Genomic DNA, 18,069 nt, shown 5'->3' with positions numbered 1-18,069 from the left:
AATTTCAAGCTGAAGGAATTTGAGAAATGACATAAGCAGAAAGGACTTTATGACCTTCCACTGAAGCAAGTCATAAACCCTCATGTGAAAAATGCCCTCCCTACACCCCAAGGATAGGAGCATCTTTACCTCTAAAGACAAAGGGACACAGAGAAGACTCTGAAGGAACCAGCCTTTGAACAACCCCTCTCTTCGCTCCCACTTCCCTGCCATTTACCACACAGCTCGTTCCTTTTGCTTTATCACATCTTTCCACTCTTCCTCAAGCCTAGTTTTAAAATACTCAGATTTAACCATTTCTTTTGGTCTTTGTTTCCTTATGAAGGCTCCCTGTAACATAAAAGTTAAAGTAAATAAACTGTGTGTTTTTCTCCTATTAAGCTATCTTTGTCAGTCTAATTTTCAGACCCAGGCAGGGGCCCTAGAGGGTCAAGGAAAACTTTTTCCTCCTCTACATCCATAGTACTGAATGTATAACACAGATTCTACAATGTCGTGAAATAAACTAATTATTTATAAGATCCGCATCTTAAAGATAATTTTAGAGGACACATACACCGATACACACACGAGCTGACATAAAAGTTTAGCTTACATATATACAAAGAAAGCATTCATTTTTAAAAAGTCAAATACTGCTTTGAAAATAAAATAATGTCCAATTTTACTATGGGAAGACAAAATAGTCTATCTTATTTTTCAAACTCTAATCTTTCATAAACTACCACATTTGGTTTAAAAGTTTTTGGTATTTTTTTCATTACTTGTGTTCTATAAAAATCTGAGTTTATAATGGCAGATACTAATGGATTGATGAATCAATTGAATCTTCTCTCAAACTAACTGATGAAGCTTAATAAATGTCAGTGATTCTCTCCTATATGCACTAAAGGAGGTATGAAAAGCTGTCCAGCACAGCAAACTGGTTTTAAGTTCCATTATTATGTAGATTAGCCAATGGGAAAGCATGAAGAGCTAGATTAAAAAAAAGAGACCAGGCAGTGGTGTTAGGGCTCATTATCATATTCATTCATGCATGTTTTGGTTCATTCTTTCAGCAATATTTGTTAAAATTCTAGCATGGCTAAATCTCTCTTCAAGGCACTCTTAGGAATACAAAGATGCAAGTGAAGAAAGACCCTGTCCTTAAAGATATAATCTTGGCCAGCTTTTGTTGAATGTATACCTCATCTATCTATCCATTTATTCACCTACTCTTCATTAATAATTGTGCGTCAAGAGATACATGGGGCTATTTATTTACTAACTATAGAAAGTAAAAAGTTACTTAAAAATTATCCACCTTAATAAATACAACATTCTCCAGTTTCTTAAGATATTCTCCAAACAAATAAGAAGGTCTGAAAAAAACATTGCTAGGAAAATAAGGACTAAATTAGAAAATATCAAAATTTCTTTAACTGGGTATATCCTATGGGCCGTCAGGACAAAAGACCAAGAGTAATACTGAAAAGCTCTTTGAGGGGAATTAATTATTATTTTTTATAATTCTCCCAAAAAAGTAACAACAAGCAGAATTAGACCTATTCCAGATACACAGTTCTTCCAAAAGGCCAAATCCCTTCTCCTAGTCTCCCTCTAGAAAACCCTCCAAAATCAATGCCACATGACAGCTAATCTATTAATGCTTTCCTCTGTGACAGCACAACCTCAGAACTAAATAAAGACAATTATGTTCTTTCCCCAAAGGGATCCTTTTAATAGATAAGCCAATGTATATTCTTATCATTGAGGAAACCATTCTTTTTTCCTCTTTGGTTTTGCTGACAACTAAAGACTTTAAAGTTAATCTCCACATCCTGGAAGATGCTTTACAGTAATTAAGACAACTTATTTCACAGCATATAGCTCAGAAATCTAATTGTTATTATTTAGTCTCACACTTTTATTTATCTTTATACCCTTTTAAAGGGACAGAATTATTACTAGTTATCAACCTTTAAGCTTTTGGAATTTTACCACAACTTGTTGTATGGAGGCAGCTAAATTAGAATGGAGCACCGAGTCCGAAGCCCTGGGAGACCTATGGTCAGTCTCCAGATCCACTGCTTATAGTTAGCCGATCTTGCATTACCTCATTATGTCTTCTCTAAGATAAACAGAGGATGTACAGATATATAGAGAGATATTGGATGTCATGTCAGACAGTATTAGTGGAGAAGGGGACTCTATGATCTCTAAGGTCCCTTCTAGTGGTTTGAATGTCAACTTGGTCCAGAAATTTTAACATCCATGCAAAATCACCTATATGCTGATGATTTCAAATGTATATTTCCTGTTTCTTTAGACCCTTGTTGATTATTATAAGATAAAACAACTTTCTTGGCTTGCCTTTGACCCCGAAAAAAGTATTTTAGATAGTGGGCTCCTTAGTTAGTTTTTGAAATATTTTTCTTCTAATATTTCATCCCTGTCACTGAAATGACATTTCTCAATTTGTCTAGACTTATAACTTATGTCTGCTTTTGAGATCCTTTTCCACCATGACTTATTTAAATAATTTTAAAATTCTGTCGATTACACCTCTGATAGAACTACGGATCCTCATTATTTGGGTCCTATTTACTAAGTAACAGTCAACTCATGTATATACAAATGGGCAACACTTTCACAATTTTTCCTGCCTCTATTGCTCTGGGTGCCAAGAAATCATAGACTAATCTTCCTGTCACAAGCCTTCTGTCCCTTAATTCCTTTGCTCAGTAATAAACAAGAAATCTCTAATACCGAGCCTCAGTACAATGTATTATTCAAACTGCATATTATGCTGGAACAAAAGGCATAAACTGGGAATGCCCCCAGTCAATTGGGGCATATGGTCAGTCTAAACAGAAATAACTCAAACCTCTTTCTCTGCCTTCCAAATGCCTCTATCAATGAACTTATCTCATTCTTTCTTCAATTTCACATATATTTGTATGTGTATTGTTCTGTTTAAACATTTTTTTTAGTTACTCCCAAAGGATATTGCTAATTTTTATCCTTGTAGCTTCTGTAGAGGCAAAGCTACAATTCTATTTTGTGATTTCTTGTTTTATCCTCTGCTTCAAATCCTGGGTAAGAGCATCATTAAAGTCAGAGTACATATAAGGGTGATACATGGCATGGAAGACACTAATTGTGTGCTCCTGCTGGCAATAACCTTGTATCTAATGAAGACCAGGAGGACACAGACATCTCTCTCAACTGACAATGCTCCTTTGCTCTGTCACACTTAGGAATTCATGCACTTATCACATTGTGTGTTTAAAGTGGGGGAAGAGACTGGAACCTTTTTACAGGTGTAATACCCTACATATAAGTATTAGGAAATTTGAAAATAATTTGTGCTTAATACATTTATTTTTATAACTGATTAGACACTATTAACTATGTGACTGTGTAAAACCACACATAATTACTATCTACATATATATTTAATTTTCAGACTTCAAATCAATTTAATAAGGACATATTCAGTACTATCCCTGTGTTGGTGTTTACATACTAGTATATAGAAAAACAAAAGATTAAATATTATCAGCTGGTTAAATTTATCCAGGGGCAGATATTTTTCATAAGCAGTTGTTCAGTTAAAGTAGCCATTAACTTTTATTTTAACCCAATAGAGATAGTTCATTTAGTTGCATTCATTAATCATTTTGTATTATTCTCTGCATCATTAATTACATGCATAGCACAAATATCTCTTTTATTAGAGGAGTCACCAAAATAACAAAAAATAAAATTGCTATTATAGGGTATTTTCCTCTTGCAACTTCTCATATGAATCTCTTAAAATAATATTCAGTATAATTTCTGTCTTCGTATATACTTTGCTATTCTATTTCTGCAAAATGAGAACATTCTGTTCTATTCATTCTCCAACTTACTTTTAGAAACTGCAGAGAAGCTTAAATTAAACTGCTAAATAAACTGCCATTCTTATGCATAGTTGTCAAATATACAATATTCCTGTGTCAGCTGCTCATAGGAGTAGTGCCATGCTAATGAGTGATCAGCTCTGCCTTCATAAAACACACCACAGGGGGGTGGGGGGAAGGAGTATCAAAATTGGGTCAACAAAATGGAACCAGAAACATAAATACCTGGAACAGACTGGCAGTTGCCAGAGGGGAGAGAGGTGGGGTGACTAGATAAAGAAGGTGAAGGGATTACCTAAATGACATAAATGCATACCCCATAGACAGGGACAATAGTGGGGTGAAGGCCAAGGGAGGGGAAGGCGAGAGGGTAGGTGGAGGTGAGCAAAGGGGGTGGAATGAGGGACATCTGCAATAGTATCAACATTAAACATTTTTAATTAAAAAATATAAAGAAAAAGTGGGTCAGTACCGTCCTGTCATGTCACGTGATGATATTCAGGCTCTGGTTTCGTGAGCCAGTGAGGGAAAGGGAAAGGATACTGGCCACCAGATCACAATGGGATGTACAGAACAGGATGGTTTCTTTGGGTCTTACACAACTACATTGGAATTCTTTTATTGCAAATCAATAGTAAGTGTCATCAAATAGTCTTTTAAGTCTGGCAGCTGTCAAATGAAGTTAAATTAGTTTATTCTTAACACAGGATAATTACATTAAATGACTGTGTGTCAAAAGAAGCTTTAATGTGTCCTTTGGTTTCAATTTCATTCTTTATTGGAAGTGGGGTGAAAAATGAGATTGATCTTTGTGTTTTCATCTAGGTCTGAGATTTTGTCTCTTAATGTCTAGACTTCTGGACTGCAATAGTAAATTCTCCAATTTATATTTGTGTATGTTCTACTAAGAGCCAGTTGTAATTGGTCATAAATCCTGGCTGTGGATCTAAGAAAAAAAGTCCTAATTACAGATGCCCAGAAAATCAAAAGCTATCAGGTATGTGGTTCAGAAACAATGAGGACTGGTATATAAATTGTGCTTTGAGTCTCGGCTTTGCCTCAAATACATTTTGTTTCATAGGTTTTTGTTATTGTTCTGTAGATTCTATTCTGTAAAACAAAGATGTATAAGGAGAGTATTTTTGCATCTTAATCCTGTTATCCTAATCATTAGTGAAAAACACTAGTCCAAAGATGGGAGAGCAAGTAAACGAACGTCTTTAAGGAGAAATTTATGAATTATTTATAGCTGAGATGGGTGGGATATATAATATGGTTAAATAAAGATTTTGGTAAGGCAAGTTGTAATACAAACTAATGGATTACCTAGCTCTGTATTTTGTATTTGATGAGGGGTTATTGGTACTAGGGCATAGTGATTTTCCATAATGTTATCCTAGAAAGGTTCAAGATGTCTTCCCATATCTCCAATTTTTTAGAAGTATTTTCAATTACTTACAAGTTACTACATTAAGATTTTCTAAAATATTTATATGTCATTGAATCATTTGCTTAGAGATACTGCATAACACAACCTGTCTCTTCTTGCCATTTTTGTAAATCTAAAATTGTTGAGTGGTAGCAATATTATGTCGTTTAACCTTGATGATAATTTACAGAGTAAGCTTTATATTATACATTTTCTTATTAAAGGATCTGATGTGCTGACAAAAATAAACTGGTTTGACTACAGAACTGCTTTTTATGTATGGCTTATTAATACTGTGAACACACACTGAAAAGCACTCATTAGTGTAGAGGTTAGGAACCTGGATTCTGGAGCTAGACTACTAGGGTTTGAAGCCCAGCTCTAAAATCAGTCATATCATGAGTTAATTATATAATCTCCTTGTACCTCATTTTACTGTAAAATAGAGATAGTAGTACCTTATGAGGCTGTGATAAATGAACTAAAATTTATAAATTCTTTGAAGTTGAATGCACCAAGTTTATACTATGTAGATGGTAACAACATTATCTTTGACCCAGTAATTTCAGGAGTCTATGAGAGTCAGGAGAACAGGATTAGGAGTAAGGACTGTAGGATCAGAGAAATGAAGATTTCATTCTCTATTCCATACAGATCTATTCTTCATTTGAAAAGTGGGAAGTTATCACCCTTATAAATGCATAGTGTAAAACCTGGTTTGCTATCATTTGCTACCATGCAGTGCCCTCCTTTTATTTATACATTGTCACCTCTCAAAATTTCCAAAGTCCTCTTTAAATTCTGATATTCCAAAATTTAAGTAGACAAGTTTTTATTTATTTTAACTATCTTTCATTATTTTTATGGACTACTATCATAAACATCTTCCCAGAAAAAAGAAATTTTAATCTTCTTTGGTAACTCCCTACATGATAACCTTACCATCTGTCTTATCAATTTGAAAAAATATATATATTTTTATTGATTTCAGAGAAGAAGGAAGTGGAATAGAGAGATAGAAACATCAATGATGAGAGAGAATCATTGATCGGCTGCCCCACAGTGGGGATCGAGCCCGCAACCCAGACATGTGCCCTGATTGGGAATTGAACCATGACCTTCCTGGTTCATAGGTCCATGCTCAACCACTGAGCCATGCCAGCTGGGCTCTTTTACCAATTTTTAAAGCTTTTCTCCTAAACTTCTCTAATTTTGTTGTGAGTTGCATAATGATTCATTTCATTATAACAAAGCAAGTTACAGATTATTTTAAGTGGCCTGGTGTTTAAATGTGTAACTGTTAAGTTTACTTCCCTGAGTACAAATCCTGGCTTTGTTCTGTACTAGTCAAATGCCTTAGACAATTTACTTAACCCGTGGGGCCTTTGTTTCCTCATCTATAATATTAAAAAAAAGTAATGCCTCATAGCAGTGTTGTAAAGATTAAATTAGTAAATGTAGACAAAGCATTTGGAATTTTAGCTGGCACATGATAAGTATTCAACAAATGTTGCCTGTCATTATTTTCTCACTTTAGGCAAGTAGAAGCTAGTAGCGGATGAGGGGCTGGTGAGGAATGAAGACTTTTAGAGGTACAGCTGCTTTAGGTAGAATCAGGCCCCAGGCAGCAAGATTTCTTTTCAAAGGGAACAAAAAGTGTATTATAGCTATTACATGATTTAAAAAGTAGAATTGGGTAGCCAGAAAAAAATTGAATATTCAAGCTCTACTCCACCCCACAGGGTTTTGTTGTTTAACTTTCTAGTATTCTGTTATACATGAGGATAGTAGAAGAAAGAGCTACAATATTGGGAATTACATTAAATAGTTTACATTGAATAGTTTACAAAAGGAAATAATTTATCATGAAAGGTAGAGCTAGGAGCTAAAATAAAAAGATATAGACTGAGTGGTGGGTGAAGTGAGAGAGGAGACTATGTACTACATACTACATAGTCTATAGAAATGATTTGAAATACATAGCTAAATATTTGTTAATAAACTAAAACCCAAAGGATATGAGACTACCAGTGGGTTTGATATTTCATTGTATAATAACATTTTAATGTCTTGGATTTGGAACTACCAAGGAACTTGTGGTGGCTGAGTGGTTGGCTTGGACTCAGGAATAATCTGGCCATGACATCTGTCACTGCATTGATTGCCAGGATAGAGTCACATGGAATTTTTCTAGTGAGTAAATTCTTTGAGAGTAGAAACTATTAGCTTTTTTCCTTTGCAGTCTCAAAGTGTAGTAGTGACTTGTACATACTGGATATTCAGAAATTGTTAATCAAAAGAAGGACTGATTTATTGACCATGCAATTTAAGGAAGTCTCATATGTATAAAAATGTCATAGTTTTTACTGAAAGCATCAAATTGCATAAACATAAAGAATGATGAATTAGTGATATATAAAATCAAGATACATGCATGTGTATACACATATTCCTTCAGGCTTCCAAATATTAGATGACTTGCCTGTCTCACCAATGGGCTGCTGCATAAGAAAAATACCCTCATGCAAGAGCTCTGGCGAGTGTTCCACATGATTACACTTTCACTACTTCATTGATACAATGGGAATATGTATTAAATAAATACTATAAAAATCAATTTGGAAAGAAGACATTTTTGTGTACAGATTCTAAAATACCAGAAATCAAAGTAGGAGCAAAAAAGAAGCTCTTGAAATGGGCATGGCTCTTCCAGCAAAAGTGAAGTGAGTTTCTGTTGTATTTATTAAAGTGAAAAATAAAATTACTCTTACTAATGGCGGGTAAAGAGAGAGCTCACATGGGGGGCGGGGATCTTTTATAGCTTTTAGGGCAGCAAGCTATTTCCAGAAACCCCTCTGACTTGTAGTGGATAAGATGATCTAAGAGGAAAATTCATGTAAATCAAGTGAAAATTAATGGAAGTAATAAAATTATTCAGCAAGATAGTAAGTTCCCCAAGCTCAATGGATTTTTTATAAAGCAGAAACACCAATTAGAAGATATAATGGCAAAAATAATATAATTTGTAATGCCAACAATAACAAAAACAAATTATTGAGAATAAATTGAAAAAGGAATGCATGATGACTATCTGAAGAAAATTCCAAGCTTATTGAATGTGCAATGCTAAAAATAACTCAATAATTAGAGAAATATATCACCTTCAGATTTAAATACTCCGTTGATTTAGAAAGTCATTTTCTTCTCAAATTAATCTATAAATTTAAAGCAATTCCAATCAAAATCTCAATACTATAGGCTCCAGAAAAATACATCTGAATAAATATTAATTAGCTTGAATAAATGGCATTGAAATCTTTTTGGAAAGGATAGACTATTCAAGAAATAGTGTTGTGACAATCGGTTAATCATTTAAAATGAAATAAAATTAGAACATCTATAGTGCTCTATGCTATCAGATTGTATATGGATTAAAGATCAAAATATTAGGACTGGAGAGCCTGGGTTCAAATTTTCAACAGCACTGAATGAATCCCATTGCAGTTCTATGGGCACTCCACTGTTGCAGCTGAGAAGTTCTTGGTACGAAGTACCTGCTAGATTTCAAGATTTCAGAAGAGAAGTGAAAGTATATTGAAACTTTTATTGGACTAGCAGATTAACCACAGGTAGGGACAATGTAACAAATTAAAGCTTCTTATTTCGATGATGCTACCATGGACTTCATCAGTTTTACATCTTAGAATGATGAGGAAGATCCCACAAAGATAGATTCTTGTTTTGAAGAGGAGGCCTACTTGGAGAATAAGTTTCCCGGGGAAATCAGGGCAGGACTTTTTCAGGACAAAACTCCTTTGAGAAAGGCAAATCCTCAGAAAGCTATTGTAACACCTTTGAGACCAATTGACAACACTTATTACAAAGAGTCTGAAAAAGGAAATCTGGTACAACAGTCAATTTCTCCAAATGCTTGTCCTTCCCTGGAGGTCAAGAGAATCATCTCAAGAAATACTCCAACCCAGCCTCAGAGACAATATGTTAGACTCTCTTATGAGAAGGATTTGGCACACATAGGAAAACACCATGTAAAAATGAAAGCTACGCACATACCATGTAAAAATGTGTTATTCCAATAATCACCAGTGAAATTCAACCTCCAGAAGAAGGAAAGTCTCTAAATATAAAAAGAAGCCAGGAGAGGAAGATAGTAGTGCTCATCAAAATACTTTGGGAAAGAATGAGTCTTCCCCAGAGAGAGCCAAGGACAGACATACTGTGCCTTGTATATCACCTGTAAGGCAAACGATTCTAAAAAGTACTGAGGAGCAAGAGCATGAAAATATAGCAGAAGGTGATGGAGATGCAGAAAAAATAATGAAGAATTCAAGAAACTTGCTCTTGCAGAAGCAGGGCAACCTGTGAAGAAATCAGTGAGCCAGGTAACCAATCAGCTGACTTCCACTTATGCACAGAGAGTGAATCAAAGAACATCCTATGAACAAGGCGGTGTATTAGGAAGTGAACTTTTTTCTTTTTATCTCTCCATCTTCCTTCCTCTCTGATATAATATATATCATTTCAGCAAGTGAACTTTACATCAGAATTGTAAGAGCGCCCTCTATTTCCTGCCCAAGTGACCAAAGGATGCACCATTATAGTCTTTCAACCTGTCCCAAGGAAAGAAAATTACTCTTGATGAAACAGTTCATTCCTATGTGCCTTTTGCACAGCAGGTCAAATCCTTCTGTAAATGAACCTCTAATATATATCATTTGAGGAGCAAGAAGGAGGATCTTACTTTGCTACCCCCAAAATCTGCTGTGGCCAAGATTTCCAGAGACCCACAGACTCCTGTGTTGCAAACCAAACAGCTTGCAAGGAGACCACTGACTCCTGTGACCTGCAAAAGTGCAGCAGATCAGAAGGCCGAGGACCTTGAGAAACTGCAACAATATAAATTCAAAGCATGGGAACTTGATCTCGGAATTCTTGAAGGTGGGCCTATCTTGTCCAAGAAACCACCTGTGAAGCCACACCCTCAGCCTATTGACTTTGATTTGGAAATTAAGAAAGAATCCAGGATTTTAAGTCAAAGAAGAAATCAGAAGAACACTTTGAATTTCATTCCAAACCTTGCCTGACTAAGATCTTAGAAGATCCTGTGGATGTTCCTGAAAACAATGTATTTCCAATCACTGCCCCCAAGTCACTGGCCTTTCCATTAAAGAACAGAATCTGAATACCCACCAACATGAGGAAGAGGAGCTGGTAGTGATAAGAGCTCAACCCGTATCACATTTTGGGGAGCCTTTTAAGCCCCATATCCCAGAGGCAAAAACTGTGGAAATATGCCCTTTCTCTTTTGAGTCTCCAGACAAAGAACGTCAGTTATGGAAGGAGAGGAAAATAAAAGAACTGCAGAAAGGGGAGGTGCCCGAGTTCAAGGCACTTCCTTAGCCTCATTTTAACACCGTTAACCTGCCAGAGAAGAATGTGAAGAGGGAAACCCTGATTGAGCTTTTCTGCTAGGAGATAGAAAAAGAGGTGCTGTGAAGGCACAGACTTGGAAGCACTAGCTGGAGGAAGAACTGAAAGAGTAGGAAGAAGCAACTTGCTTCAAGACTTGTTCAAGCATCATCATCTTCCAGGAGCCCTTTGCTCCCAAGAAAGAGACAAAGTCCATTGCTGAGGAACTTTTTGGTTCTCTAGTTCTGGAACCTTTTTAGCTGGTCATTGAGAAGAGAGCCAAGGAGCTGCAAGAGCAGGAGGAGAAAATGTCTGTGGTAGAAGACCAGAGAGACCAGCAGTTGGAGGAGGCCAGGCAGCAGGAGGAAGAGCAGCAGAAGAAGGAGCTGGACAGGCTATGGAAAGAACTGAAGCACAAGGCAAACCCAATATGGAAATACCAGGGTGTGGAGATAAAGTCACATGACCTGCCTCTGACTGTGCCTGTATCTCCCAAGTTCTCCACTCCATTCCACTGCTAAACTCAGCTGTGAGCTGCAGACACCACCTGGGAACAGAACTGCTTTTTCCATCAAACCAGGAGCCTTATTTCTTTATCATGGGGGCATGGAGAGAACCCATTTCATCGGACTTCTACCTACGCATGTCCAACACAGCATACCTAACAAGTGTGGACTCCAATGTTGTTGAGAATTGTTATCCTGCATTATTGAAACCAATAATGAGACAACTCGCATATGTCTCCATCGTACTCCATGTCCTTATTTCCTTCAAACCATCAGTTGACCTTTAAAATAGATTTAACTCTGACAAGGATTTAGGTCTTTATATCCTACAGTGTAATTTCTATTGCCTCTCCCCTTACACCCCCCTCCTTTTTTTTCTATTTTAAATCAGAAAATAAGGATATATACTGAGATAGGATTTAAGTCATGGCTTCAATGAGGAATAATCAGTATATCAAATCCTTTCCTCTTGCACAAAATGAATTTAGAGTTAAGGAGCCATTTGCTACAAGGGGAAAGGCCTCATTAACTACACAATGAAGAAGATGGACTGCTGGGACGCCTCACAGTAGCCATGGGCAAGCTTTCGGCAGAGCTGCTGCTGTTAGTACACATTCTTCCCTTGGTGCTGATAATAACAGGGAATGCAGTGCAGCACACGATTTAAGTCCTCCAGTAACCTGGACTGGAATAAATAAATTTGTCTTTTCTTCCCTCTTTTTGTTTTTTGATGTTTTAAAATTTGTCAAGAACGCCCCCCCAACAAATATCAAAATATTAGATAAAAATAGAGAAGAATATTTTATAATCATGTAAATGAAGTTGAAAAGTAGGGGAAGATTTCCTAAATAAAATGGAAACCAACTATCATAATGCAAAAAAAAAAAAAAAAAATCTGATAGATTTAACTAAATAAGAATGAATTATTTTCTTTTACAAAAGATAAGAAAAATTAAAGTCATAGCATTTACTATCTCTTATGTATCAGGCATTGCAATAAGGACTAAGAATAATGTCTTTAATCCTTCCAACAACCACCCATCAATGGGTATACTTCTCATTTCACTGATGAGGGGACTAGACTCAGGGGGTTTAAGGAACATACCCAGATACTCTGCAAGTACCTAACTGACCCGAGGTATCAACAGGTCTGTGTGCTTAGTGTCTTCCATTGTGCTCTGCCATAGACACATAGTCAGTGGTGATGAGATGGATAAGTCAACAAGGAAACAACTGGTCGAATTTATCTAACTTGATATATGAGATTATTTTATTTTTCTTTTGGATTTCTTACTTGATGAAAGATGATAAATTGAGATGGGGAACAGATAATAGTCAAGTAGTATTTTAAAAAGCAGGTTATACATCCAACACCTTCGGCTTCTTCTATTCTTTTGCAAAATGTAGCACCACACTGTCCAACATGTGACTACTTAATTTTACATTTAAATTATTTAAAATAAAATAAAGTTAATAATTAAGTTCCTAGTTGCATTGGCCATATTTCAAGTGCTTAATAGCTATATGTGGCTAGCAGCTATCAAATTGGGCAGTGCCAAAAATTTCCATCATAGAAATCTCTATTGAACAATGTTGATTTAATACATCTGACATAGAAGTCATATTTTGGAGTTATTCTGTAACTTAATTTTCTCAGTGAATGTTTAAATGCATTATATGCCAAGAAATCAGCTAGGCTTTAATTTACAAAAATAGGTAAGACATAATCTCTTTCCTTAAGTTTCTTAAAATATAGTGGGAGACAAATGCAATGGAATCACCATTCTTGGGGATAATAATAATAGGTCCAAAAGGAAATACTATACATTTTATGGTCTCATTCCCTGTACAGATGTATAATCGTTGCCTATTCCAACTTGATCTGGGGTGTTCTGAATTATCTGTTGCCCTAACATTCAATGAGTTTAGTCCTTATTTTGACCTTAAAGTTTTGCAAATCCTAGTGTTGATTTCACAGTCACCTACACAGGCTCAGAAATGCTGCCTTGCCATTTGAGTCACAATTTCTACTAATTCTTTTTAGATAATAACGTTGTCAAGAGTGATCTATTTACATCTTTGTCTTTGTTACCTAATGAAAAATAGAAAATCTTGACCGAGAATTCTCATTTCATTTTGTACAAAATAACCACTGATAAAACTATCAGCAAAACTGTCTGATTCTTTATTGCTTTATGCATTTGAAGTTTCTCACCTTTGAGCAGCTGCTGGAAAACTCTGCTGTTCTCTTGCTATGTGAGAGAAAATCATCAGTTTTTACCAACAATCTAAAAGTGCTTTTGAAAACATCTTGCTGCCATAAAAAGCTATAGAATATGCCTCTTATGTGGGCTCTCTCTTTTCTCCCAATTAATGAGAATAATTTTGTTTTTCGCTTTAAAAAATACAACAAAAAGTCACTTCACCTTTGCTGGAAGAGCCATGTCCATTTAATTAGAGCTTCCTTTTTGCACCTACTTTGATTTTAGGTATTTTAGAATACATGCATAAAATGTCTCCTTTCCAAATTTATGTTTCCTAGTATTTATCTAGCACATTTTCCTAATTGACAACGAGAGCATTTTATGAAGCAACATTATTTCCTGAAGACAGCCTAAAATCAGCATTATCAAAAAAGGGTAAGTCAGAATCTTAGCCAAGGACAGAAACGAAGAACTGATTAAATGTATATAAAGCATTCATCTTCCTCTGAGGAAAGATTTTCACTGAATGTTTTCCAGTTTTTACCTGAATCATTCTGTTTGTAGGACATTCATTACAGCTGTTGCCAAGTGCTATCAACCAAAGAGCCAGTATCGTGTTGATTGCTGCTTCCTGCTGGTTGCTGGACACTCCTCACGCTTTCTAATCCATGCAAAATCAAGCTTGGCTGGTTTCTCACATTCTCTTTTTCTCACTGTCTAGATAAACATTTCTCTCTTGTTTCCAGGCCTGGATGATTTATTTTAATGCCAAACAAATGGCTGAACATTAAAATTCAGTATGCCACATCGCCCAGTGTAATTTTTAATAAACTGACTATAGTCAGTTTGCTTTTTAGGTAGTTTTTCTTCATATAAATAGAAGCAATACATCAATTGAAATGAATGGAACCAAGCAATCCCACTGGATTAGCTTACAAATTATTTGAGGTACTCAATCTCTTTTCCTCCAGTGTCCTAAGTCTTGCACTGTGCTTTGCTAGGCCAGCCTGACACATACTACTGAGTAACAGCTTGTCATTGTCACTTGCAATTTAACTCTTAACCCTCCACCTTTCCACAAAGGATTCCTACTCCTCATTTAGGACCATCTGGCTGCCTTTCCCCTGCTCTCTCCTTCATTCTTCTTACTTCAAGAATCATACTGGAAGAGTCCGTTTTGTTTTAGGTAATTAATTAGGGCCTCAATCAAGAGGACTCAATGCTGAGACATTCTTCTTTATACCTCACAATCCCTATCACTTTGCCTACATTAAAATGTACTTCCTCTGTGCCTTCTGTTCTGGTCTCTGACAGTCAATAGTATCATTTTTCACATATATGATTAGGAAGAACCCCATCCTTATGTTTTTATTTGGAGACATCTCACATTTATGGCTTCTCTCTTCACCAATCAATTCTTCCTTTATGTAAGGTGGTCCTCTTATCTCCTTGAACAGAGCTTGTGGTTTGAGGGATTAAGTCCTCTGTAGCTTGCCAGGTACTAGTAAGTATCTGCTTTGTAGACTATTCCTTTTATTATCTTACGTTATGAGATATTACATGTCACCAAACATCTTAATCTGGGCATGTGCCTTGGCAATCAAACCAATGACCTCCTGGTTCATGGGTCTATGCTCAACCACTGAGCAACACCAGCCGAGCAAGCCCCTAGTTATTTTTTACACAGATACAGAAGCAATTCAGTGGAGGAAAGGTAACGTTTTCAAAAAAAAGGAGCTGGAGTAATTGGGCATCCCATCCATAGGCAGAAAACTAACCAACCAAACAAACAAAAAAACTTGACCTGAACCTCGCGCCTTGTATGAAAATTAATTTGAAATGTATTACAAGTTTAAAAGTAAAATATAAGGCTACACTTTTTAAAAATAGGATAATATCTTTAAAATCTAGACTTAACATCACAATCATGACCCATCAAAGGAAAAATGGATAACTTGGACTTCATTAAAACTAAAAAAACTTTGGTAAAAAGACAAGCTACAGAGTGGGAGAAAACATTTACACATAACCAACACATAACCAACAAAGGACTAGTCTATGGCATACTATATAACTCAAGAAGATCAGCAGTAGAGAAATAAACAACTCAATTAGAAAATAACAAGAACATAAACAGACACTCCACTTGAGAGAATATACTTATGGCAAATAATCGTATGAAAACATGTCAATCTTATTGACAATTAGGGAAAGGAAAGTTAAAACCACAATAAAATATCACTATACATACAGCTATCAAAATACTGACATAAACAATACAGACAAAACCAAATGCTCATGAGGGTTTAGAGGAACTGGATCACTCATTCATTGTCCATGAGAATGTACAATGGTAAAGCCACTCTGTAAAACAGTTTGGCACTTTCTTACGACATAAATATGTTCCTGCCATCTAATAAAGCGATTGTATTCCTGGGAATTTATCACAGAGAAATGAAAACTTATGTTCACACAAAACCTGTACATGAATTTTTATAGTAGCTTTATTTATAAAAGCCAAATCCTAGAAATAACACAGATGTCCTTCAGTAGATGAATGATTGAACAAACTCTGATACATCCGTGCCATGGAATACTAGTCAGCAATAAAAGCAACTACCCATGCATGCCAAAACCTGGATAAATGTCCAGGGAATTATGCTGAGTGAGGAAAAGGAGGATAAATACTGTATTATTTTGCTCTATTTATATATAACATTTTTGAGATGAAAAATTATAGAACTAGAGAAAACTTTAGAGGTTGCCAGAGATTAAGGAGGACTTTGGGACAGGGGAGGGAAGTAGCAGTGGTCACAAAGGCAACCTAAGAGATCCTGTGATAGAAATGTTTTCTATCTTAATTCCATCCATGATAATATCCTGGTTGCTTTATTGCATTTTTGCAAGATGTTACCACTGGGGGGAATTAGGTAAAGGGTACATGGGATCTCTTTGTATTATTTCTTATAACTTCATTTCTTATAATTATTTCAGAATAATAAAGCATAATTTTAAAATACGACAGAGAAAAATATCAGAGTCTGGAACATCTAAATTAGTTTAATAATTGGAACACCGTATACATATTTTTTAACCATTTCAGTTTCAATGAAGCCCAAGCAGTTATTTTCTTTTATTTGCTCATAAGAAGGACAATGATGTGGCCACTCAGAGTACATCTTTCAAGTGAAACTAAAGATTCCTCAACCTAATAAGTTTCAATAGGTAGGTATTAAGTAGAGAGGGTGCCTTGATTAAATTCACTATCTCAAGCCCTACTGATCCTTACCTCCACACACCTGTTCAAGTTTCCTGAATACTCCCCAGTGATGATCCCTGGCTAGACTCTAAAAGCACTCATTGGTGTGCACAACTCAACTAGTATATTAATCATAACAACCAATTTGTATTGACTATCCCCTATATATGTAAGGCATTGAGGTAGAACACAGTACCTTTTGCATTATTTACTTGTCATTTGATTTTATGCCATTTAACTTTCATTTACACATGCAGTTTTTTTGTAAACAAATTGACTGTAAGGCCTATATGGTTAAGTTTGTCTTGGAATCTTGTCTCTGTATCCATCATGACCCTTGAAATGACTCATGTGCAGTAGGCATACCACATGCAATTTTGAATTATGTGATTAACTGAAAGATTTCCAACTTAGCTATCTACAGTGCTTTCTCAAGAAAAGGCATAACATACATGTGGGCTCTCAAAGGGGTGTATTGTTTTCAATATTTTAATATGGGCAGGATAATTTCTATTGCCAGGATGCTTCTTTCATTTGTGTCACACTTCGGTAACTCCCAGGGACATGGCAGCAGAAACACCCACACCAGCTACATGTGTTTGTTGGAAGTCACAGATGTGCTTTAGGGCTCAGTGACACTGGCTTCACTTAAAATCCACAACATCATGCAAGTGTTTTCTTGCTAGTCTTGTAAAATGAAGAGTAACCAGGAGGCTGGAGTTTCAATATGCATTTACTGTTTTGCTGAAACAATTTGACAAGGCAAAATATAGTGGTCAAATTCTGGGCATTTGGGGAAATTTCAAATGAAAGAATGCTTATAGTTTGAGAATTAAAAAGTACTTTATGGAGTACAATGAGAAAAAAAATATTTATACAATTAAAACTTGAAAACTAGTAATAGCCTTAGCTATTACTAAGAGAAACCTCTAAGTTAATGGAATTTGTTCCTTTGAAATATTTTAATAACTCTAAAAACTGCCATCCTGGTGTTTTCATGCAAAACAGTTGTGTTTTGGTGCCAGACATACCAAGTTCAAGTCCTATCTTTGCTGCCAACTAGAATTATGATCACTAGCAAATTATTTTCTATAAACTTTATTTTTCCTCATCTGTAAAATGGATTTAATAGTATTATAGAATTCAAAACATTTTAAGAAATAGAAGAGATAATACATGAAGAGGATTTAGCATGGTGACTACCACAAATTAAGCACTCAGTTAACATTATTTATTTGCATTAGCAATTTATTGATGAGGAAACAGTACTCATTTGTAAATAATATGTTCAGAAATATTGGCATCTTCTTTGGAAATGCACTGTTTCCTTACAGTAGCAGTGTTTTCACATAATGTTAAT

At 35.6% G+C, this 18,069-nt stretch overlaps 1 protein-coding gene and 1 pseudogene across 4 annotated transcripts in view; one reads left to right on the top strand and one right to left on the bottom strand.

The window, feature by feature from the left end:
* Nucleotides 1–18,069, bottom strand: part of KCNH7 (potassium voltage-gated channel subfamily H member 7) — a 419,704-nt gene that overhangs the window by 232,221 nt on the left and 169,414 nt on the right. The window lies entirely within an intron of this gene.
* On the top strand, nt 8,952–11,261 carry LOC139015665 (targeting protein for Xklp2-like; annotated as a pseudogene).

The sequence above is a fragment of the Myotis yumanensis genome, unplaced genomic scaffold, assembly GCF_028538775.1.
Source record: "Myotis yumanensis isolate MYYU_CA2020_CCGP unplaced genomic scaffold, mMyoYum1.0.hap1 SCAF_8, whole genome shotgun sequence".
NCBI classification, from domain to species: Eukaryota; Metazoa; Chordata; class Mammalia; order Chiroptera; family Vespertilionidae; genus Myotis; species Myotis yumanensis.
The sequence above is the reverse complement of the archived record's forward strand: the minus strand, read 5'-3'. Positions and strand labels throughout refer to the sequence as shown.